This window comes from Pezoporus flaviventris, unplaced genomic scaffold (assembly GCF_033815535.1).
Source record: "Pezoporus flaviventris isolate CSIRO_AGI_PZ_B2104156 unplaced genomic scaffold, CSIRO_AGI_Pfla_v1 ptg000036l, whole genome shotgun sequence".
In the NCBI taxonomy this organism is placed as follows: Eukaryota; Metazoa; Chordata; class Aves; order Psittaciformes; family Psittacidae; genus Pezoporus; species Pezoporus flaviventris.
The window spans coordinates 4,926,647-4,949,101 of record NW_026892584.1 but is presented as its reverse complement, the minus strand read 5'-3'; the positions used below and the strand labels follow the sequence as shown (position 1 = coordinate 4,949,101).

Below are 22,455 nucleotides of genomic sequence, written 5' to 3'. Positions count from 1 at the left end.
TACACACTTCTTTCTATTCTTGAAATTCTTGCAGAAGTCTGTTCGGTGATTTTTTTTGACTCAATCACTGATTATATTCCAACTGTGTCATTATATTTTTCATGTTACTATGGTTCTCATCTTCAGAGCAGCTCTTGACTACCACCTGGAATTCATATCTGTACATCGGCTTCCTCAGAAATACACATCACCTGCTGCTACCATTGTTCTTGCAAAAGATGGCATGAGTCAAAGCTTCCCCTCTATTCTATTTCAAGATTCTGGACAGCGCATTTATATCCTGAGTCAACAATTATTGAGGGATTTTCTGGATACCTGTGAATGCTTGTGAAAGTTTTAATCAGAAGTAATGATATTTTTTTCACAAGTGTAATATCAGATACAACAAACCTAATACTAATGTGATTTCCTTAAATGCATCACGAAAGACATTATTCCCTGAAGTTCATTTCCACAAACAAGCCTTCCTTTATTCTTTTTCAATGTAGCCACTTGGAGTAATTCAACTTGCTTTTTACAATAGCATGTAGGGATAGGATGATGGTAATGGCTTTAAACCGGAGAGGGGTGATTTTGGTATTAGGTATTTAAATATTAGGAAGAAATTCTTCCCTGTAAGGGTGGTGAGGCACTGGACAAGGTTGCCCAGAGGTGGGTGCCCCATGCCTGGAAGTGTTCAAGGCCAGGCTGGATTGTGCTTTGAGCAACCTGGTCTAGTGGAATGTGTCCCAGCCTGTGGAAGGGGAGTTGGAACTAGAGGACCTTTAATCATTCAGTGATGACTGTATGTATCCTGCGCACATTCACTACATATATCAAGGTTTCTACAAAGCATTATAATGTACAGAGAATATATAATCTCATTTCTTATCTGTAAACAAATTGATGTCATTCCATCTTAACAGGTAGCGTAATATCCTTCACTATAGAGCTTATTCACCCTAGTCTTCCCTCCCTAATGAAAGAGTCTAAAATTGCTAGGTTTGAGAGGGTCAATTCTCAAAAATATTGTGGTGGAGTTTTTGATTTTGTTTTGTTTAGGGTTTTGTTTGGTTGTTTTCAGTTTTTCTTTTTTTTTTTTTTTTTTTTTTTGGGAAGGCTATGATATGACATGCTGCCTCAGAAACTTTGGAGAGATCAAAACATTTGTGAGACGATCCCAGTGGTCATCCCTTAAGACTTGCTTGAGCCTTTCTTAACTTATGCTTTTTGTAAAATAAACAGTTCAATTCCTAAAGCTGGGGGAGAGAGGAGATTTCTCCATAATCTCTCCTGTTGTGTTTTATCTATGAAAGAAGAATATATCCATAGGCAGAACTCTTCAAGTAAGGAAGAAAAACAAACCAGCATGTCCCATCCATCAAGTTCATGCAGTTTCTTAGATCGTTTGTAAAACACAAAGTGTATGCCGTTTTTCATGCTCATGGTATTAGGATTACACTCAATGACAGAGAAAATGTGTAATCGCAGGACTTCCAAAAGTTCGTATACTGTAATTAGGACCATACACAAGTGTGGCAATTCAGTTAGAAATATAGCCAGATAAGTAAAGGCCAGGACGAAGTAAAGGCCTGTTCTGCGGTTGTTGCTTATCACAGAGCTCCTTATGCTTGTGCTGAGTTTCACAGAGGTCATTGCGATTCTTTGCCTATTGAACAGCAACGGTCTCAAGCTCAACAGATTTCTTTGATTTAGAGGTTTAGGGAAAAATTACGTATGTGTGCATTTCCTGTTCATTTGAGTTAGAAAACTAAACATAAAACAAATTCTTTCTAAATCTGAATCAAGTCAAGCAATGCAAAGTCATTTAAATTGATTTTCCATATAATTAGCTTTATGAGACTATAGTGTAACACTGTTTTTATTGTTATACTTAACACTAAAATACATCTACTTAATACAAAGAAGTAGTTATATGGTTTCAGAATGAATGAAGACAACCTATTTTTACAGATATTGTGCTGTATTAGTTCTGGTCTATGCCAGATAGCAAATGGTCATGTTAATTGAAATGCATCAATGTCAAATAATATTTCTGTTAAATTTTATGGAAATAAGTTCCTCAAATGTATTTATAACTTAAATGCATGCAAGCTAACAAGTATGCTTTCCAAACTCTTTGCTCTTCTGAAATTGTCAGGTTCTAAGCTTTAAAAAAGTAATTGGTACTAAACAATGAATAACACTCAGCTCAACCATCTTTGAGAGATCCAGGTTTGTCACATTATTTGTATACAGAAAATATGAGTGACTGGAAGTGCCATTTTCTGTTTGGTTATAGTACATATGTGCATTGCTGAGTGAAGATTCTTGACTTCCATGGGACAGTCTGCATGCTTTAGGTAGGACACAAACTTGGCATACCACTAGAAACTCAAAGGTAAATGAGCATTTGAAAGTTAAAGACCAAGGTTATCATCTAAACAGGCACATCTCTCTGTTGCTCTTTTTTTAGTTAAGAGAAATATATATATATAAAATACATTGTTCCTGTTAAACCTCACCAGTGACTTACCACCAGTAAATTACTTCAGAGGCTCAAATTTTTCCCATTTGCTTTAGGCCCAGGTATGCTATATAAAAAACCCTGTCTTGTCTATCCTGTATACTTTCTCACTGCATGAGTATTGAAACTAATGGGCCCACTGCCGGTATGTATTTTGATTTGCTAGATGCTTCCTCTATTTTTCCAGGCACAATTTTTTTTCCCAGATGTTGTCCTATTTTTTTTTTTCTATAGTAGTTGTTACTTTGGAATTTATTTTCTATGCCAGCTTCCTGTATGAATTTCTTTAGTAGGACGCCTGGTTTAAGTCAGATTATGTAGAAGCATGCAGTAGGCTTGTGATTTCCTGGAATAGCTCAGAGATGATTATGGTAAACAATAAAATCATTAGGTTGGGAATAATTTGAATTTTCTGCACTGGTTAGAGACAGTGATTATTTTAATCAGGGAGTTGGAAGAAGCATTTGACTGATTTAATCTAAAAATAGATTTAAATATCTTCTGCAAGGATATAGGGACATATCTCAATATTCCTTTTTATCAGGGTTTGGGGATTTTTTTTTAGATTCAAGTTATAAGTAGTCATATTTTCCAACAACATTTCAGTTATTTTTCTAGAAATGAAAATAAAGTATGTTGATTAATAAAATACAATACAGAATAGTGAGAAAATGATAAAATATGGACAATTACTCAAGTATATACACTAGATAAAGGGAGTGGATAGCTTAAAGTGGATGAACTATTTACAGTAACAACACTGAGCACTTGCTTCTGTGTAGTAGTAAATGCAGTTACAATATTGCTTGAGTAGTAATGAAAGAATTTAACCTTATGAATCATAAATATATTCTAAACAAAAACTGTCACCTGTGTTACCAAGACCTCAAATCCTGTGGCAAAAAGCAAGAGGAAAAACATGCAAAAATTCAGTTTCAATCCTGAAGCACTTCACTACTGGATCTTAAGCTTTGCCTGCTAATGTGTGGCGGAAGAAAAGTATGGAGATTAAAGCACAAGCTTATGATTCAAGATGTTTGAGGGTAAATTTCCAACCAAGTAAAAATTTCTTAACATGACCTTGGGCAAGTCTTTTCATCTGTGGTGCCTCAGTGTCCTGCCTCAACAGGGTGACAAGGATTCTCTTACAGTTTGTCATGTTCCATGCATTATAAGCTTTTCAGTGTAGGGTCTGCCTCTTTCCTATGTGCAGCATTTGGCACAACATGGTGATAGCCTTTTTGTGATAAAAATGCCCTTGGGTGCACTTAAAGCCCAAAGACAGTTCCCTAATAATGTTTCAGATGGAAAATCTTAATTGAACTTAACAATAAGACTTCAGCAAGTCTTACTAAAGGTTGGTCTTCCTGCAACTTACCCACATAAACTTGTATATGGAAGGGTTAGTGTTCTTTACGTTCTTCGCATTGCTCACAGCCTGGTTTGGTCAACAGGCTCTGGGCGAATACGACACATATCAAGCTGTTGGTTTTGATGATAGCCAGAAGTCAAAAATGCTTTTCTAAGTGGCATGATGAAATGTGAGGAAGCAAATCTGAGAGGGTGTGTATCTGAAAATCTGATTGCTTTTTTCCAGCAGTTGTCAATCAGCATAAGAAAAGATACTGCCTCTTCTAACGACTCTTGACTAACTATATAGGTATTTTAATCAACAAAAAATAGAGAAACTCCTTTTGTAGCAAAGTTATCATAAAGCAGACATATTGCTTGCCCGAAGATAGTTTACAACACCAGCAACATGTTAAGAAAAGAACTATAGCTCAGAGGATTTCATACTGACTCAATATTGTAATCATGGACTCGCCCATTATTGAAGCACATTATGGCTTACAAGATGGATCAGAAATAAAAAAATCTCTGACCTTTTTCCCTGCTGTGATGGGAAAGAAAAGGTTCTTTAATTATACTGTTCCATTGTGGGTCAAATTCTCACAGAGTAGATGTTCAGCAACCTGAAAAATGACAATAAAGTTAATCTCGGGTACATTTCTTGCACCAAATCTGAAGAATCACTTTGACCATATAGGAGCCTTTTTGAGACATAGATCACACTTTCTTTTTGTGATGTAAGTCCCATTCAGGTCATCATTCACAGCATTACAAGTTTGAAGCCAGATTTTTATTCTATATTTTGTTGGTTTACCCAGGATATTTCATCTAGAAGGATATTGACTTTTAACAGGAGCCAGCTGTTCCTCAACAGTTAAACCTGCCCAAAGGTAAACCTTTCAGAGCAGCATAAAATATGCTGTATGTTTTGAAATGCAGCTGCCTATGCTGGCACTTTGTGCTGTTATTGTCAGTTCTTAGGTCCTGGATGCCCCGAATCACTTCTGAATCATCATTGCCACTGAGAATTAATATCCCAACAGGGAACATGCAGTTCCCGTGATACATGCAGCATGAATTTTATCTAAATTTGGTCAAGTACTTGCCATTCCTTAATTTTGCTTATGTGTTATTCCATTTTCTGCATATGCAATCTGCATCTCTGCTTAACTCAGTTATCACAACACAGAGAATGTCTATGGTAAGACTTGCTATATCTTCTTTTATGAGCTTTATTGTTCATTTCTAGCTGTGAATGAATAGCTTCTTCACATAATCTGTAACTAATTGTGCAAGAAAGACAAGCACCATATTCTGTTATTCTTAGTTTAGCAATTAGTGTATATAAATTGCATTGTGCAAAGGAATAAAATACTTCCCTAGAGAGGCAAACATATATTACTCTTACGCTAAAAAAGTCTCAATAAACATAAATATGCATATATGGAAGTTATAAAAGTACAGCAGAACGGTGTAACATGTAAACTAGATTTGTACTTGTTTCTATTTTTAATACAGAAAGGTTGTTTTTCATGCTGAGATTGTGTGTGTATGTCCATATGGCAGTGTTCTGAAACAGCTTTGAAAGGCCACTAGTTTGTAAGTTAGTATAACAGGTATGTTTCTGGCACACAAACCTATTCCATGGAATTGTTTTTGTAATCAGGATAGATGAGTGATTGTACAAGCGCATTTTCCATGTTTTTTTTTGTGGGGCAGGTTGGTGTGCAGAATGAGAACATGTTGGGAAAATCTTACTCGATGCTACACACACACGTGCATATATCATTGCATTTTGCGATGGATGTATAACCTAAGCTGCAGGAATATGTTCTGTTCTTCAGTAACCAGCATGTATCCAGAATAATTCTATCAGATTTAATTTTGACTAAAATCAGAATTTGGCCCACAAATCTGTCACAACGTTATTAGTGGAGATAGTTGGTTTCATTTTCGGTCATTATTTATTTTGAATCAGAGACAGCTTTGTAAATATTTATGGTAAAAACTAAGGCCTATATTTTTGATAGCTGTCAATGGTGGTTGTCAGCTGAAGTGTTTAAACCAGTAGCATTTAAAACTGGTTTTCTAGTATGTCAGAAATGGCTTCTGCATAGTTGACCTTGACTTCAGGCAGAGAGATGGTCTAGATGACTTCTTGAAATTGATTCCAGACCCTTTTTTTTCACGATCCATTGCCTTCTTGCCTTCTCTGCAGTAGCAGAAATGCATTTTTGGTGCTACTTCTTACTTGGAGAAGAGATGTTTTTCAGGGGGTTCTGATCTAGTATGCTGTGACTTACAGCAAAAAAAGAGCTAGAGATATCTGTAACAGAAATAATAATGACCATGATTATTGTATCTTTATATATACAATAGATAGTTATATAAGCTTCAAGTCATTGGAATCCAAAACTGGCATTTTCAGTTTTGAGTAATGCAATTGATCTCAGTATTAAACCTGTGCTCTGAAAACTAGGGCCTTTTCAGGTACCAGAGACTGGACATCCAGAAAACTTTTGAATAATTTTGCATAGTAGGTAGATGTATGCATTTTGAAACACACACCATTTTTGAAAACTCATTTACAGCTACCTGAGGAAAAATGACTTTGTGTTTTGATGAACTTTGAAGTATTTGTTGCCTCTGTGTGTACTGTGGCTGAGGCTAATGATATGTGGATTGACTGATGTGTCTGAAATTTTTAGTTTGTGTTAGGTAGAAGACTAGTGTATTTAATAGTTCCGTTATTACAAGTTGTTTTAGTTGTTTACTAGCAAACCTTTAAGGACATATTTCATTTGGGTTTCTGCACTTTGTGTACTCTTACTTAAGCTCCTCAATTTTGTGACTACAGCGAATGATGAGCAGGAAGGAGAAAAGGTACATGAGCCTTTACCCACTCTCTTTTGAGATCCCAGATTTCAGCTTTGCCTGTTTCTGGGCAGTCTTAGGAGAAAACATTAGGCAGTTGAGGCAGGCTTTGGATAATCGGGCTGTGTATAACTTTTGGTGTGGTCCACATATAGTTAGTGGCATATACAGAACACTTTAGAAAGCCCTGTCCTACAGTAAACAATGTTATGGGTCTGATTTTCAAATACTAAATATTAGCCAGTTCATCTGTCAGCATCTGATGCTGTTACAAGGTACTCAGACTCTCTACAGTGAATTTATGCGGTGATCAGCCCACCTTTGTTACTTGAAGCAGAGCTCAGCTCTACTGAAATTTGAGATCCTGGCTATAAATGTATTTCTAGATCCTAGTTCAAGCCTTTTGACACATAGATGATACCTCTTACTGTTCTGGGTTAAAAGAAAAAAAAGAAAATAAACTTTCAGAGGAAATAATGGGAGAGAACATTAATTTATATATCCAAATGGAAACAGAAATGGCACTTAAAGAAATTACTAGTAGTATAACTTTTTGTAATGCAAAATCTGTTGTGGGCTTTTTTGTTGCTGCTGTTGCTGGTAGAAGGGAAAGGGAGATCTGATAGATGCTTGTGTGCACATAGCTATATATGCAAAATCCTTTCTATTTTCTGTAAGTGATTCAGAATGTCAGCTGAGTCAGCACAGACTGAAAGAATATGATTACTATACATCAGTCATATGTACCCTACAGACTAGATGTTCCTAATGTAATAGACTCTTCAAAATCCCTTAATGAATCCTAACTTCATATGTGTTGGACCAAAAGCTAGTCAGAAGGAAGGAAAAAGTGTCCCACCTCCTCTCTCCAACAAACTGTGATAATTCAATCTATGTTTTGATCACATAACTAAAACATATTTGTGTTCTGTTTTGAGGAAACCAGACACTTCTGCAAAATTTTTGAGAGAGAATTTGTGAGTAATCCTACTTGGTACTCCTGTGGAGCTAACAAATAATGTAAAGATTCTATGTATTTCATAGCTTTTAGAAGAAGGGTTTATGCAGACTAAGTGTACCTATACTCCGAGAGTACCTGTAATTTACACTTAGGGTGAGGTAGGGATTTTTTTTTGTTACAACTTTGTGTAGCATCAGTACTGGGATATGTACTTAGCTGTGTCAGTGGTGTGCTTGATGAATTTTCATTCCTGGTAGAACAGAGATTGAAATTGTGTATTTGGTTGCCATCTGAGGTATCCAGTTGAAACATGGATGTGGAGTTCTCCAGCAGTTAGTGCTCAAGCATAGTATGCACTCAGGCATGCAGCATCCAGTCTACATTCACTGTTAGTAAAGGTGTAATGTGGACACTTTGTCCTGTAATTGTAGATTACAGCAAAATGAACTCTCATCCCAGCCTATTTAGATGCCTCACTCGGATATGTGGGTGCACCTTATGTGACATGTAAGTCCCTTGATGGACATTACTGGTGGCTCTAAAACACTCCATAGCTGATAAGAGAAGTGTTAATGTAACAGAGTCCAACACGAGGGGAGGATAAACAGCATGAATAAGTAGCCATTTTCTAAACATTATCGTCTTAATAAGCTTTTCAATTTAGTCCAATAAGCCTGTTAATAAAGACAGTAGTTTACAGCAGTTTAGTATTAAATAATATGAAAAATCAAATTGAATAAATTAAAAACCTTCAGTAATCACAATACGCTACTATAGAGTTAATATATTTTTGAGGGAAAACACTAAATTCAACATGCCTAAAATGAAATTAAAATGGTCAGCAAAGTTCAAGTTCTAATGTTCTTTCAAAGTTTCAAGTATGTTCAGAGCTAGTTGTTCAGATATTTAATAGGGCATAGTAGAGTCCTATGTTATCCTAGAGGATAGCGTGTCCTCTGTTATTTTGAGTGATATTTTGTGTAATGCATTTGTCAAAGTAAAGATGAAATTGTAGTTACAGGAGGAAAGGAACAGAGAGAAGGAGCAAGACAAACTATTGCCAGTAGTGCAAAGAAACACATAAAAGCCCAATAAATGCAGATGGGTGTATGCTCTGCTGCTTCAAGACTAAAAATATCACAGAATTATAGAATGGTTTGGATTGGAAGGGGCGTTAAAGCTCATCTAGTTCCAACCCCCTGCCATGGGCAGGGACACCTTCCACTAGACCAGGCTGCTCCAATCCCAAACCAACCTGGCCTTGAACACTGCCAAGGATGGGGCAGCCACAGCTTCTCTGAACAGCCTGTGCCAGGGCCTCACCGGCCTCACCACCCTCACAGGGAATTCTTTTAATTTCTTTTTTTTAAGAATTAGAGGAGCTAGGTAAACAGTAGTTTAGCACTCCAAACCTATTGATAATGACTGGCTGTGAATGGCTACCAAAGCCCTCCTTCTTGTAACATACTCCATCTGCAGACCAGCCCTTAAAATTCTGTTGGCCTCTGCCTCTTTTTCCATTCCAAACCGTCTTCTTTCTTTTTCCTGTATTTGGCTTTTTATCTTCCTCCTGTTATTTCAAGATTTATTCCAGCTGCCATTTTCTCTACATTTTTTTTTTCTTACAAATCTTCCTCTAATCTTCCTCTCCCCTGTTTTCTGTTTTTCCGTTTTGTATATATATTTTCTTATAAGGATTTTTCACTAGCTTTATCACCATAAAAACCTGCTATGCTTGCAGCTGGTGCATTGTGGTATCTCTTTCCCTATGTTATCTTAGATATTCCTATGTCATAACTGAGGGTAGATGCTGAGATTCAAAGATTATTGTACCTCATGACAAGCTACTAAATTAGTGTTTTAGAAAGGACTGACAGATGATTCTTTTTCTACACATGGCTGTTAAAGCTGGAAAACACTGGCAGGTATTCGGATGAGAATGACTGCAGGAATCAAGTCTTTCCCATTAAGTATATTGGGGTGGTTTCAGAGGGATCTTCCCAATTTTATGGAAGGAAAACAAATCTATTTCAAAGGCTTTCTTAAAATCTTTATTCTTAAGATAACTTTAGCAGAGGTTCTGTGAAGTATGTTCTTCGGGTTCCAGTAGCATTCAAAGTAATTATAAGGTAAAACTTTTAGCATCTCTGTGTTGTGGCATCCTGGGACAGGTCTGCAGACTTCACTGTGTATTTATCTATTACATTGCAATCTCTCACTCTTTTCAAAAGGAACAGGATGAGGACATGTTGTTAACCAAACAAAAGCACAGTAACAAACAAAACAGTTCCCTGAGAAGAAATGCATTTGGCAATCCAAAAGACAGCATGGAATTCATAGTAAACAGCGCACACATTTCTCAGCAATAAATTAGCCAAAATGTACATGGGCAATTCACTTTTCACTTTGTAAGTGTTATTGTAGCTGTGCAAACTATTATGCAGAAAAAGACAACACAGTCTTGCTGCAGACTGAACTACATAAAGCATTTACTTTGGCTTCTTGTACATAAACGTTGCTAGATTTCCCCAATGCATTTTCAGAGTTTATTTCTAGAAGGTGGTTGGGGTTTATTTATTTGTTTTGCTTGTTCTTACCCATTAACGTTAGTACTGGGATTGGAGATGGTAGTTTGTTATCACAGAAAATTACCTTGAAGACCTTGTATCTGGTAGCCACACTGATCTATTAGAGCTGATGAGCCTTAGGATCTTTTCAGTCATTTGTCTGCTGTTTAATTTCAGTAAGTCTTCTGTTTTCTACCTTGTGGCTGGTTTTGCTAATTAAGGAGAGAGGACTGTTTTGCGAGATATTAATGTACTACCTATCTTCTACAGGGCAATGCTCGCTTGTGGCCTTAGTGCAGTAAAATAAACAGTAACCAATTAATCAGTCCATTTACCAATTTACTAAACTAGAGGATCATCAGCTAATGCTATTTTTTCCTGGTCATTATCGTGCTATGATACTTGTGAGACCATCCTTGTTCTGACTAGTTAGATGCTCAAGGTATAGTAAGGCTGATTAAGCACTGAAGTCTAAGTTATAACATTTGATTGTTGGACCATCCTATTTTCTTTTAAAAGTTTATCATTCAAATGGCTTATGACATACATAATGCAGATACTTGAGTGTATCTTCACCTTAAACAGTCAGGGAAGGAAAGTGGGGAGACCAAACAGGAAGATGTTATTTTTTGATTTGTGACTTCAGACAGAAAGCCCACAGACCTTAGTTAGTGTAGTAATTGAGTGAAAATATTGAGAAAATAGTCTGTGTGTCTTTTCATGCTGCGGCTCTGTAAAAATATCGTCGTTATTACAGGAATCTTAAAAACAAAAGCAGTGTTGCCACTGTTTGGTAGACTCCACTATCTGCAAGAACCGGGCAGTACCACAAGTTTCATCTGAGGTAGAATTCTTTGCACAGTGAATACAAGCATTCCCATTAAGGCTGAAGATGAGTTACTGTGAACTCCATTTTAAAATAAATATTCAAGTTTATGCTAAATTCTTCTGGTTTTACACTTTATTGTTTTCCATTTCTCAGAATCTGACAGGGCATCAGGGCAGAATTCTCTCTGAAAATTCCTGCCTCAAGAATTCTTGATGGAGTTGTTCCAGTTCTGCCTACACAGTTTCAAATACATTTCTTTTCTAGCTGATTTTAAGACCAGACCATAAAGACCTAAGCAAAGTGCAGTAGAAAGCAGATTTAGGATTATGTTCTACCTGGCTAGTGACTGGGGATCTAGCTGCACAACAGAAATTGACAAATGCCTTCTTAGTGACTTAAGTTGTAGTTCTAATATGTTTATCAGTGTGTGATTTCTGTGTTGGTAGACTCTGCAAGAAAACATTGGGATGTAAGAATGTCTTTGGAGCATGCATAGCAGCTGGCCAGGAGAGCTGACTGGTGTAAGTGGCCTTGGTTTGAATCCTCTAGGAGTAGCTCCATGAAGAGGTGTAAATGACTGACATGGAGTTCAAGGTACACATATCATGAATGTAGAAGGCAGAGAAGACAAGAAACCTGTGATACGCAACCACCCCAGTGTGTCTGTCTTCCATTCTCACTTTGAAAGAAAGATTGAATATTCATTCTGGAAAACAATACTGAAAATAAGGGCATGACTAAGCAATTTTAAGTGACAGATCTATTTCATGCCAGAGTTGTAACTAAGCAATGCTGTGTATCCCGTGGGGTCAGTGCTGGTTGCTATGTGATGTGAAGCTCTTCAGGAACATACTGCCTTTCCCTGTTAGGTAGAATACCGTTCTTCTCAATTTAAGAAACTTTCCAGATCTTTTCCAACTGAGATGTATGTTAAAGTAAGTGTTAGAGCTTCCAGCTGTTCCTCTGATTCCATTATAGTAAAATACATTTCTTTTTTTCAGTGATCTGTGAAACTGCATATGACACCTGGATCTGCTATGCATTCTGGAATCATTCGAATGTTAAAATACAGCAAGTAAAATTGTGGTGACACAGCAAGCAAGAAAAATGTAAGTACTGTGACTTGGCATGAAAATAGTAAGACCTGATACATCTTTAAATACAGCGATTTATATATCTAATAGCATTATTTGATGAAAAAGTACCCTAACATGAAAGTTTCAAACTTCGTAGGTGTACATACTTCTGACCATTTCTCAGTGATGGTCTGTGTCGTAATTAGTTATATCTTATTGGCATAAGTGCGTTTCCTTTGGTGGTATGTCTTGTAGACATGGAAAATAGTCCATGCTTCCTCAAATATCTTCAGACCGCAGGTTTTCAAGCTGTTGTTGGTATTTTAAAAAAGCTTTTGGAAGATAAATTTGTAATTAGATTAAGATGTAATTAGATTAAGGTTTTCTGGGTGTTTCCCTTCAATAATTGTTACTGTTAACTCTGATCAAGGTAGGTGGAAGCAGGCCTGGAACTAACTTTCATCATCATGAAAGAGCTCACCTTCATGAGTAAGAAAATAGTTGTTCTGTCTTTAGTCAAGAGAAGTAGAAAACCTATTTCTTGTTAAAAAGAAGTGAAAGCCATGAAAGAATGATGATGCTTCTGTCTGTTTGGGGCAATATGATAAGTCAGGATCAGTTTGATGCGCTCTCCAACACTTTTGAGTGTCTTTTTTACAACTCCTATGGGAGGAGTGAGTGCCTGTGATGGAAGTTCTGACTGAACATCTGTAGGCAGAGAGAGGTGAATCTCAGCTCTTATTCTTTTTCTTTCTGCTGTGAGGCAGAAGTTGTAGTTTAGGCAGGCAAATTTGGCTTTCACTTCCATTTTTTTTTCCCATCTGTCCGAAGACTGTGATTCAGGATACAACAGTTAAAAATTATTCTCTTCCCCCTGTTCCCCTCCTTCCGTTACAGCTGGCAGGCAAGATTTGACTTGTGTGTGTTAATGAATGCCTTTTTCTGAACAGCAGGTTAGCATGACAGACCATAGATTCTCAGAACTGTGAGCTGCACGCAGTTATCTTAATTTTTTATCTTTCAAAATACTGCAGCCAGGAAATATTTAAGGATTCTCATGTATTTTCTCAGTACTGATGCACTTGAAGTAGGATAAGGGCCTTTATTGCAGGAAGCAGTACATTAAGACATGTTTATGGATATAATTTTCAGAGATGATCATGCCCCATTTCTTCTATTTTTTTTTTGTTCTTGAGCTACAATGAATTCACTGTTTTTCCAGAGAAGGCACAGCTGAGTTTCTTTTTGATGTTTGGCCAGGCAACCTTTATCAGTGAGTTTTAAAAGACAGCAAAACAGAGATGATGCTCCAAATGCTCAGAGCCTTTTGTTTTTTTCTCCCTAAGTATTTATTACCATCAACCGCATTAGGAAGGGAAGAAGAGTAAGAACCCCGTCTTTATAAAAATTGCACTGGCTCTTAGCAAAGCACAGGAAAAAAGCAGAACTTCAAATGAAGAAAAATGTTCTCTAGCTCAAGAATACGTGGGCAGTCTTGCTGACTCAGAACGTCTGAACTGTGCTCTTACAGCTTGTACATGCCTCTATTTCTGTACTTGTTTTAATTGGCAGATACTAATAGTTTCCTGCCCACAGGAGGAATATGAAGATTATTCAGTGCTTCTAAAAAAGATAAGCAAAATTGCCCCTGCAGAGTTGCCTGTGATTTTATGAAGAAGGTGCAACAGGGCTGAAAAACTTGCTGGTTTATTTTGCTGGCAGTTAGAATAATTTTTGCTGCTCACTGGAGAAAATGTTGGTTTTCCTCACTATTTGATGGACTGGACTGTCCTGTGACGATTGAACTGAAGCAGGAGGGAGGTGATGCAAGAGCTGTGCTATACAGCAGGTCTGCCAAAGTATGTGCTCTCTGAAGAACCAGACCTGGATCCCTACAGGACCCATTAATTTGCTGCCTGTAAAATCTGCAAATTAGGGAGTTTCTGTACTAGTCTGTGCAACGGGAAGATGACGTTAAGGCTCTAGTCTTTTGCCTTTAACACATAAAGGTGTAAGCAGCTGTTGGTTTATGGATATGAAGAGGCAGAATAGTTATCAAAAATACTTTAAGGATGGCACTGAATGCAGTTCTGATTCATATAATCATAGAATCATTTAAGTTGAAAAACACCTTTAAAATCATTGAGTCCAACTGTAAACCTAACACTGCCAAGTCCACCACTACACCATGTCCCGAAGTGCCACATCTACACGTCTTAAATACCTCCAGGAATGCTGACTCAGCCATTTCCATGGGCAGCCTGTTTCAATACCTGACAACCCTTTCAAGTTGTCAAAATCAACATTTTTCTGAATATCCAATCTAAACCTCCCCAGGCACAACTTGGGGCTGTTTCATTTCATCCTATGACTTGTTATGTGGGTGAAGAGACCAACACCCACCTCACTCCGTCCTCATTTCAGGTAGTTGCAAAGAGTGATACGATCTCCCCTGAGCTTTCTCTTCTCCAGACTAAACAACTCCAGTTCCGTCAGCTGTTCCTCATCCAACTTGTTCTCGAGACCATTCACCAGCTTCTTTACCCTTCTTTGGACAAGCTCCAGTACCTCAATGTCTTTCTTGTAGTGAAGGCCCCAGAACTGAACACAGTATTCAAGGTCTGTGGCTTCACCAGTGTGAGTACAGGGGGACAATCCCTTCCCTAGTCCTGCTGGCCACACTATTTCTGATACAGGCCAGGATGCTGCTGGCCACCTTGGCTGCCTTGGGCACAAACTGGCTTATGTCCAGCAGCTGTCAGTCAGCACCCCCAGGTCCTTTTCTGCCAAACAGCTTTTCAGCCACTCTTCTCCAAGTCTGGAATGTTGCATGGGGTTGTGACCCAGGTGCAGGACCCGGCACTGAGCCTTGTTGAACCTCATACCAATGGCCTTGGCCCACCAATCCATCTGTTCTGATCCCTCTGCAGAACCTTCTTACCTCAAGCAGATCAACACTCCCACCCAGCTTGGTATCCTCTGCCAACTTATAAGGGTGCACTTGATCCCCTTGTCCAGATCATTGATAGATGTTAAACACAACTGACACCAATCCTGAGCCCTGGGGGGCACCACTTGTGACCAGCTGCCAACTGAATTCAACTTCATTCACCACCACACTTAGGGCTTGGCCACCTAGCCAGCTTTTTACCTAGGAAAGAGGTGGAGGGCAAAATTCTAGTTAACATTTTGTGCCCATAACTACCAATAGGCAGCAGTGAAGTACTAGTGTGAGGGACAGCATAATAAGCCTTTTTCAATGGCAATGGCTTGGTTTGATCAAGAAACAGGCTTTCTCAAAGAATGAAGCTGCAGACCTGATGAACATGTGACTATCACTGTGCATCTGGCAAAAGTTTTATATCACCCATACCTATATGGACAATTTTGTACTCCTTGTTTAGGCTCATCTGCCTTTGCTACAGGATGCTATGTGCTGGTGAAGGACTTACAGTGACAATGATGATTATTTCATTTCTCTTGAGCCTTTTTGTGTGGAAAATAGAACAAATAAATTTTTCTTGCATGCTTTTCTTATGTTTCTGCATTCAGTTACAGTGTACACACCTTAATTTAGAAACTCAATACTCATGAGACACCAGCTTTTAAAACAGGTTACTACAGAACTGCAGTCTTGCAATAAAAGAATGGGTAGTGTTTATTCTACACTACAGTGTTTTTACTCAGCAAAGTATCAGAAACTCCTTGCTAAAAGTGATGTCATGTTTTGGAGTTTGAGTAATGTTACTACAGTAAAACATGCATTAACAATCAGTTAGATTACAAGTGAGTAATAACATAGAGATCCATTAGTATATTAACTTGTTGGCAGTAATAAATAATTATTCATCATCGCAATCTCTTCTTGACATTTCTGCTGCTGAAATTTTTAGTGAGACTACAAAATGTTCTCAGATATATTAGAAATCTGTTGATGGATGTTCAGTTGGTATAAAGCTCTCAGAGCAAGCTATGCTTCTGGATTGCTGCCTAGTTAATTGGTGATTAATGAAAGCAACCAGTTTGTATATGACTTTGGAAGCCTGTGTTCTTGGCATTGTTGAGGTATGTAAATGTCTTCCTCAGATAAAACATGACAGGCAACACCTAAAATACAGCTGCTTTATTCTGGTACCTGTCAGATCAAGGGAAAGGTCTGGATTCCTAAAGCTATGAATTTCACTGGGAGATGAGCTGGCAAATACTCTGTACGTAGTACTTTCTGTGGCATCCTCTCAAGGCATTTTGCATAATGAAGGGCAAAATCAGCAGATGAGACATATTGATGTCATTGTTCAAAAATTCGCTGCATTTTTAAATGAAGACCTGCAGGCTGTTCAAAGTAAACCTTTTTTAAAAGGAAATGCCCCTTAAAAAAAAAAAAAGAAAAAAGAGAGAGAAAAGCAAATGACCTTTTCAAGCGCTCTACTACAGGAATGGCTGGATATCTGAAACTTCAGAAGAAAGTATTGGTCTAAAAAATCCAATTACTAGGTGAAATCCTGGGTAGTGATAAATGCTTGCAAAGTCCTCTGAAATTAGTAGGAATTGTGAGTGCTTGACACTTTATCAAATTTTACTCAGAGTCTGTAGGAGCAGCCTCTTTCAACTGTTGGTAATTAAATGGTTATTCTTGCAATGGAACTGCAAGCAGCACTAGCCACATTGCTGCAATCATTACCTTGCAATTAATTCTTTAGGGCTTTCAGAAATAGCTCTTGAAGCTGACAGCTGCAGCCTGCAACATATCAAATGCTTTATGTAGCTACTTTAATGAAAACTCAGATGAGTGTAAGGTCAGTCTATCCACAGTTTGTTCTAATTACGTTTCCACTTTTCTTTAAAAAGCAAATCACATCTGGCCCAAAGACAGAAGCTCATTGTGCCAGACGTGTAATAGAATAGGTGTGGCTTTTTACTTCTTATTTCTGAAAGATAATGACATGGAAAACTCATTCTCTTCTACTCTTTAGTAATCCTCCATCTGTTATTGTATTTGTGTGTGCAACTGGATACAAAAGCTAGTCACAAACCTTTGCATTAAAAGTTTTTTGTTAGCTCTGATGTCAACTTCAGATTATGCAGACAAGGTTGTTGAAGCAGAAATGTTGCAAAGCAGTGTGCAACATCACTCAACTGTATATGCAAGGCAAGATTATTAATACCACAGCATCCATGTAAAGTAGCTGCTACAAATTTCCAGGACATTTTAATAGCTTATTGTTCACTTTATTATGTTCTAGGTGGGTCTTCTAGTTCCTTGGAAAGCTGTCTTTACACTTAGAGCAGAATGTCAATATTTCTATCTCATGGAATTTAATCTGAACTCATGGAAGAATTTGCCTCAGTGTACTTCTGATATTCCTGTCTGAGATGAGCAATTTGGAGACAGTATTTCTATCACTTGTGAAATAGCATGCGTTCTAACCAACAAAAGGACAAAATCTACTTTTCTAATTTTGGAGGAGGGGTGGAAGCATGGAGATGATATCCGGAGGTGATACCACAGTTCTGATGATGGATCCTGGCATACCAAAGGAACTGCCAGGTGTGTGCCAGACTTTTCACTTAGTAACATACGCATGGCCAGACTTCAGTAAATGGGGGCAGAGTGAAAAAATCTTGTGTTGATTCGTGACTCCTTTAGTGCCCATCATTTCAGAAGAGCAGAATTTCATTACAGTATTTTCAGCTCTCATGAATTGTTGGTGAGAAACAGCTCTGAATCATGAGAAGGCTAATTCTTAGTGGAGATCTATCCTCTGAGTATAGGTGGCCAAAGTGAGAGGTAGGGAATATGCAAGGAATCCAGTCATAATAGATGAAAAAAATTCGGAAGAAAAAAAAAAAAGGAGGGATAAGAGGTTGCTTTAAGCTCAGTGGGGTGAGATTAGTGTATTGCTCTTTGAAGCCAGCCAGTCGCAGAGGCTGTAATAGCAAAATACTAGTTTAATGACTTTTGTGAAAAAGTGATACTCTGGAAGGCAGTGATCTTCTATTTTTTATTTCCCCTCTTTGTGTGAACAACATTCATTCAGGAGGCCTAATTGAAGAATTTGAATAGTTCCATTTAAAGCAATAAGATTAATCAAGCTGGAAGCCAACTACATGGTTAAGTATCTTCCTAAACAGCTACCCCTGAATGTAGAACAATATTGGCTCAGGCTTCCTTGGGGGCCTTTTGTTTTGCAATACTACTTCTAGTGTAGAAAATAGGCACAGTAAATTACTAATCTGATCTATCGCGGTTCCCCATGAATGTTGCACGTAAATCCCCTAAATATCAAACTTTTTTTAGCTTTTTTGGTTTTATTCAGTACAGTCATATCCTCCATTATTTTATCTATATTTTAAGAGATATTACAAAGCTTGTAAAGGTGTTTTATAAGTAAATCATTAGTTATTTATAGGTAACAGTAAAAACTGATGTAAGATACATATGCATATCAGAATACAAAATATTTAAGTAAAATGAATATGTTCCTGTCCCTTAGTTGGGAAGGTACTTTACTCATCTCATACTAAGTTTTATATCCTGTGTCTTTCCTTCTAGAATATATGTGAGTATAATGAAAAGTGTCAGCGTGGATAGATTTTATTCTTTTTTGGAAGGCTCTATCCTTTTTTATTCATTAGCTCTGTACATGATCAAGGAGATTGTTCATTCTGCAAAGAACAGCTTCTTTGGAGAAGTGCCACAGAACCACCTGCGTTGATGTGAAATGCATATGTGTTCCAGATGTAGGTAATGGAGAAAATCATCAGACTTGGTGGGAGCTGGGTACTTTGACTGTAGCCATCCCCCTTCAAATCTTAGTTTTGTTTTTCTGAGCATAACCAGTACATTGTTATTCTAACTTTGTGACATGTGCCTTGATCTGTTTTCCTAATCTCAGATTAGTGTTAATTTCATTTGTACAGTACTAACCATTTAATTAAGAGAACATTATATTTGCATGTAAAGAATTCAGAACTTAGGCCTGCGGTGAAAACTTCTATACATTGAAGTCTTGGTGTGTAGTCTTCTTTGTATGAGCACCTTCTTATTATAATGGCAGTGGTGTTTATGAATATTGTACATTTGTTATACTTCAAGGAGATATATCACAGTTTTTGGTTTTTGCATATCTGCTAGATTGTCAAAAGAAAATGTATATTTGCTAAAACAAAAATCCCATGTTTTAAAGGACCAGTGAGGTGCATCACCTTCATTCTGTCTGAAGCCAATTAAGTGTGAGTATTTCTAGGTAGCATTTTTAACCTGATGGCTTGTGAGTCCCAAACTGTGGGTGAAGAAAGGGCATAAGGTGTTGAAAAATGATACCACACATGAATAGATGCCCTCTGTTTCTGGCAACTTTTGTAGATAGGTATTTTCTGTCATAAAATTAATAGATTATTTAAAAGTTTGACTTGCAAATAAGCAGTTGACCTGAAAACTGTGTAAACCATGCCTAAACTGTGCATTGCATATGCTTTTTAGACAAAGCTTGCATTTAAGGGGAAAAAAAAGCTGGTAGCCAGTTTGGAATTTACGTTTTTGGCAGCTTCGTGCAAAAGTTACAGTTTGCAGTCTGGCCTGAGCCCTCCAGAGGAAGCAGACTGAAGATAGAGTCACAGTTTGTGATTCATTTCATTTCATGACATTCTTTTAGCCACAGGAAAATTTTTCTTATGGTTGTTGTGCTTCAGTGTTTATGAATTTCACAGCGAGAAACATACCTAAGGAACCTGCTGACCATAGTAAGCATATGATCTAAGTGACTTACAAGTAATGGATGAGCAATTCATTTTGAGTCAGAACGAGTTATGGTTTAGAAGAGAATGTAATCTGCAGCAAAGGTTTTAATGCAACCCTGAGAATATTCAGGATAAGTTTTGTTTTATTTAGTACTTTCAGAGGTCTCTTAGTGGAAGACGAATATTCACAGTTCAGAAAGGGTGTTGATCACTGGTGAGAAGAGCCAGTGGAATAATTAAAGCATATGAAAAAAAGTATTAAAAAGGAAGAATTCCAGGAGCTCAATCTTAATCCATCAAATTTAAGGTGAAAGGGTGGTTGTAGTAGTCATTATATGAGAAATATAATTTGTATGTTCCCATAATATATTAGAAATATAATTTTCCTATGGACGGCTTTCTGAAATCTATCTGATGAAAATCAGAGCAAGTTATGATGTTTGCAGTTGACAAATTGGGAGTCGGGGAATTAAATATTACATAAACAATTGGACCCCCCTGTTTGCCAGGGAAGCCATGGATTATGCTTCATTGGACACATCTTAAATCAAGAATAGGTATTCCTGGAATGAGTTTTGACTTTCAGTTTCATACCCTTGCTTTTTCAGTTTTTGTGTTATCCTTGACAAGAAAGTGTTACATGTTGGTTACAGTTGTTTTGGATGTGGACTAGTAGCCTTTAATGCATGCTTGTTTTTTCCTTAGGACCTACTATGATTTTTAAAGTCTATTTGTAGAAACAAATAGCTAAAACATTCCCCTTTCCCAGTTAGGAGCCAAATTGCACATAGTTTTCTGTGTTCACTGAAGGTTATGTAGATGTTTGACAATTTTAATTTAAAGAGGGTTAAACTTTCGCATATTGTTTACAAATTAGGTTCTATAAAACATCCTGACTACATGGAAATGACAGTGATTGATGTGCAGTAACATACACACAATTAATACTGAGTGAATTGCTAATTACAGGATTGCATCTCATTTGCAATGACATGCTGCAGGTCTCTTGCAAAAAGAACTGGCAGTGTTGTCATGTTATTTCTCCATTTCCCTCAGCTTATAGTTTGATGCTCTATAGTTAAAGTTTGACTAAAGATTCATTCTCATTTTGGAAAATCTCTTGCAATGTAAGAAAAGCCTTAGGATGAAAAGCAAAATGGTCGCCACTCCTCAAGAATTAAATCCCTCCTGATTCTTCCTTCTATCAAAGGAGATAAATTGCTATGCTGTTCTTACTTGATTTTATTAGTTACACTAGGCTTTGTTACCCTTTTTGCTTTATTTCCCTGGCATGCAGAAAAAGTAAATACTACTGCTAGAGAGGTAACTTACCCAGGAATCTGGCTTGAAAAGAAAGTACATTTAAAATGGTACATTTTATTAAGGCAACCCTTGTGTCTGGAAAATGTACAGTAGTAAATTTCAGAAGCTGTGTTTTGCAGTGGCCCTTAAAACAGTAGTTACATGTATTAATTGCTGGGGTTCACAGAAACAGACTGGCCAGATGCAGTCTCCCAGGCGCGAAACTCCTGAGCATCTTCTGATCTGGTCACCTTGCTTGGCCACATGTGTACAAGGAACAGTGTGGCTATTCAGTGCCTAGAACGGTATTATTTGTAACAAGATCAGTAAGGTTGGAAAGGATTTTAAAATAACTGCTGTGGTTTGGCAAGTGCATATCTGTGGTGTAGGTAGAGAACAGGGGACAGCAAGTTCAACAAGCAGAAACACGGAATGACTGCACTAACACTGACAATGAAACCAGAACTTGGTAAGAAAAAAAAAAAGAAAAAAAAAAGAAAAAGTGTCTGTATGGGGGGTTCCCAATGCTACAGAGCTGCTACTATTTCTGACACTGACTTACTGAATAAGGAAGCCAATGAGATGTAACCCCAGCAGTCCTGTGGGTTTTGCCACAGGCTTTCTCAGAAACAGAGACCCTGTTTGTGTATGGAAAGCGCCTTTTGCCTTACGTGATGTCAGAGGTGCATACACACTTTATGATATGATTCTTTCATCTGGTACGTTAATTAATTTACAAGAGCGATGTATGAACTGTGGTCCCTTTGGCCTATATAGAGGATCAGAAAGGGGCTCAGTCAAACTGAGTCCAGAAATATTTATGAGTATGAAATATGAGGAGATCTAAGTAGAAATACAGAGAAGGCTGAGTTATGCATGGATATCCTAAGGCAGAAACATTTCTTTACCTTCAGGAATAACATAATGTGTAGAGCAGACCCCTGCATTCCCTTAAGCATTCTCACATCTGCCCTGCCTGCAAGGAAGAAGATTCAGGCACACCTTTTAATCACAAGGCCTGCAAAATGAAAACAGTTTATTGTTTGTGGTTTTTTCTGTTTGTTTTGTGGGTTGTTTTTTTTTTTTTTGGTTTGGTTTGGTGTTTTTTTGTTTTTGTTTTTTTGTTTTTGGGTTGGTTTTTTTTGAAGAGATAGCTGCGTTATTATTTGCATGGTTTATCTGAGACATTTAATTTCAATGATACCTGTAAGTGTACACTATCCAGTGGAACTGACTTACAGATATAATTC

At 37.5% G+C, this 22,455-nt stretch overlaps 1 long non-coding RNA gene across 1 annotated transcript in view; it reads left to right on the top strand.

The window, feature by feature from the left end:
* LOC133274739 (uncharacterized) overlaps positions 1-17,802 on the top strand; it is a 55,255-nt gene extending 37,453 nt beyond the window's left edge. The window contains exon 3 of the long non-coding RNA XR_009745224.1: positions 17,407-17,802. This is a non-coding gene — a long non-coding RNA (uncharacterized LOC133274739). The remainder of the gene's footprint in view (positions 1-17,406) is intronic.
* Positions 17,803-22,455: the final 4,653 nt, after the last annotated feature.